This window comes from Myotis brandtii, unplaced genomic scaffold, assembly GCF_000412655.1.
Source record: "Myotis brandtii unplaced genomic scaffold, ASM41265v1 scaffold292, whole genome shotgun sequence".
Classification (NCBI taxonomy): Eukaryota; Metazoa; Chordata; class Mammalia; order Chiroptera; family Vespertilionidae; genus Myotis; species Myotis brandtii.
Genome location: NW_005361156.1, coordinates 19,709 through 22,444, shown reverse-complemented (window position 1 = coordinate 22,444; position 2,736 = coordinate 19,709). Strand labels below are relative to the sequence as shown.

At 63.2% G+C, this 2,736-nt stretch overlaps 1 protein-coding gene across 1 annotated transcript in view; it reads left to right on the top strand.

Annotated features, from left to right (window-relative positions):
• NTHL1 (nth-like DNA glycosylase 1) overlaps positions 1 to 166 on the top strand; it is a 20,124-nt gene extending 19,958 nt beyond the window's left edge. The window contains exon 7 of the mRNA XM_014542188.1: positions 155 to 166. The gene's annotated coding sequence lies outside the window, so the exon portion shown is untranslated. The remainder of the gene's footprint in view (positions 1 to 154) is intronic.
• Positions 167 to 2,736: the final 2,570 nt, after the last annotated feature.

Sequence of the window (2,736 nt, the reverse complement as noted above, 5' to 3'; positions counted from 1 at the left end):
AGAGGGGGAGGGGGTGGGGGTGGGGGAAGGGCGACCAGCAGCTCTCCTGGGCAAACTCTGCTCCAAGCCTCCTCCAGCCTGAGCCTCAGGCGCTGCGATGAAGGCGAGAGGCGCAGCACAGGCAAAGGCAGAGGACCAGGAGCGTGGCTGAAAGGTGCCCAGCAGCTGCGAGCTGTTTGGGGTCTCTGGGAAAGGAAGAGGGGAGGTGGACGGTGAGGCGGGCGGGCAACAGGCGGAAGGAAGTCGGGTCGCAGGTGGTCTGGGCGGTCCCCCTCCCCCAGGCCTCCCCACTCCTGCCACCTGGCTACGCGGACCTTGCAATAGAGGGCGAGGAGACCTGCGGGGGCTCCCCTCCCCTGGACAGTCGTTCGGTCCAGCCTGGGAAAGGAGGGGGCTGTCCCCTGAGCTCTGAGTCCAGCTCCGGCTGCAACACCCCAGCGATAGGCGGGGCCTGGGCCTGGGCGGTGACTTGGGGTGTGGCTGTGGGCAGAGGCCTGGTCACAGCCGGAGGATGGATGGGTTCGTGCCCCTCTGGGGGGGTGGGGGTGGGGGTTACGCCTGTGTAAAGGCCCCGAGCTTCCCCGGCCGGAGCCGCCTCCCTCCCTAATGGCACTAATGGCCCCGCGGGAGAGCTAGGACCTCAGGCTTAGGGCTCCTCCCGGAGACGACACCAGGCCTCTCTTCCGAGCCCAAAATTGAGCAGTGGGACCAGGGTGACGGGGAAAAATTTGAACGAGACCCAGAGACGACGGGGAGAACCACGAGTACCAAAGAGGGAGGGGGCGCAGGAAGCCCACCCAGGACGCCGGGGCGGCCGTGCCCCGCCCACCCCGCTCGGGTCCGACCAGCGACCCACCCACCGCTGGAGGCGCGGAGCCGGGCCGTAGCCCAGAAGCGCAGCCGCGCGGCGCCACCTGCTGGCTCTGCGTGGGATCGCATGGCCCGAAGGGCTGCCCCAGGCTCCACCCCTCTGACTGCGACTGGGTCCAGCTCTGCGGAGTGGGGATTGGAGCAAGGTCGGCGCGCCGGGGCTGCTTGCAATACAGGGACTTAGGGGTGGCATATGAGTGGTAGGCAGGAAGCCAAGACTCTGCAGAGCCCCTCATGGGCTACTCTCCCTCACCGTACCTAGCACCAACCTCTCTGGCCTGGGATACCTCAGGCCACATGAAATCTGGCCTTTCACCAAGTGCTCCAGCACTTGTGGCCAAATATTTGCTGACCACTAGATGCCAAGCACTGTTGAGCACTGGGGAAACATTTCTGAGACCCATGGAAACGGGGATTTGTGTACGTGGCAAGGGGAGGCGAGGCCCAGGGCTAGGGAAGCCCCTACATAGGAGGACTGGAGCCAATAACAGGAGGATAAGAGGTAGAGGGTCCTTGAGGAGGCAAGGGAACTCGGTGGTGGGGCTCTTTCTACCTAGCAGGGAGCATGGCTGTTAAGGGGGCAGGGGTTCCCACTTCCTCTCCAGAAGGCTTCTGCTGTGAGGAGGGAGGGGTTCCTAGGAAATCTAGGTTTGGAACGAATGCTGGGAGATCAGGGAAAGGTTGGGTGGGCTGCCAGGTCTTGAGATCCCACCTCTTTGGGGAAGATAATCTCCCCAACCTGGCCAGGGGGCATAGTGAGGGAAGCTGAGTGGGGGGGTGAGGCTGTGGAGGGGGGGCGCTCCATCTCAGTGGATGAGGTCTGAGCTCCTGCTTCCCTCTATACCTTAGTGAATGACAGCAGGAACCCAGGGTCTGACTTATCCCTCTCCAGGGCAGACCCCTCCCTTCCTGGGGACCCCAGGGCCTGGCCTGATGACCCCCACCTCCGAAACAGGAGGGGCAACACTGGCAGAGAAGGGAGAAGGGAACTCAGGCCCAGGTAGTGTTTCTGCCTCTGTCTGTCTCCCCTTCCGTCCCTCTTGGACATACAGATGGAGGCGTGTGTGTGTGTGTGTGTGTGTGTGTGTGTCTGTGTGTGTGTGTGTCTGTGTGTGTGTGTGGGGGGGGTAATTAGATTCTACTGGGCAGCGAGAAAGCTCCTGACATTTTCCAGGGTGTGGGCACGGCTGTTTGCGCCCCAAAGCTAGATGGCAAAGTACACACAACAGAGGAAAAGGGTCACACGTGAGGCGCAGGAACGAGGCAAGTTTTATTGATCAAACAGCACGGCTTGGCCAGAGCTTCGCGCTCTGGAGGCCAAAGCTCCTATGCCTGAGTCAGGCTCCGGGGCGCCGAGGGCCGGGGCTGAGCTCAGGACCGCCCTGGAGCAAGACGAGGTCCGCAAAGGCAGTTCGCTGCTGGGACCAAGGCTGAGCGGGAGACTCTGGAAAGAACATAGCAGGACCATGGGGAGAGGGCTGTGCGCCCTCCGCTACCCCATCCCCACCCCTGCTCCTGCTCCAAGAAAGCCTTCCACGGCTTGTAATGAGGGATGAATAGGTAGGAAGGTGTCATTGGGCACGCGGATCTGCGCTCCGTGCTCAGACCTCCCGAGCCCCCTCCCTCTTCCCTGGAACCTGGCCTGCTCCGCTGAGGTCCAGGAACCGGGGACCAGCCGCTGCTCGGTGCAGGCAGCTTGGTTTCAGGCGCAGGCTCCAGGGCGCCCTGCGCGGGATCTACTGAGTCGCGCCTCCCATGGTTTCTGAAGCCCAGAGGGAGGCAGGACAGCTTGGCGGGCGCAACCTGGAGTAGAGGGTGTCTATGGCGGGTGGCCCAAGGGAGTGCGCACGCAGGCCGAGTGTCCCA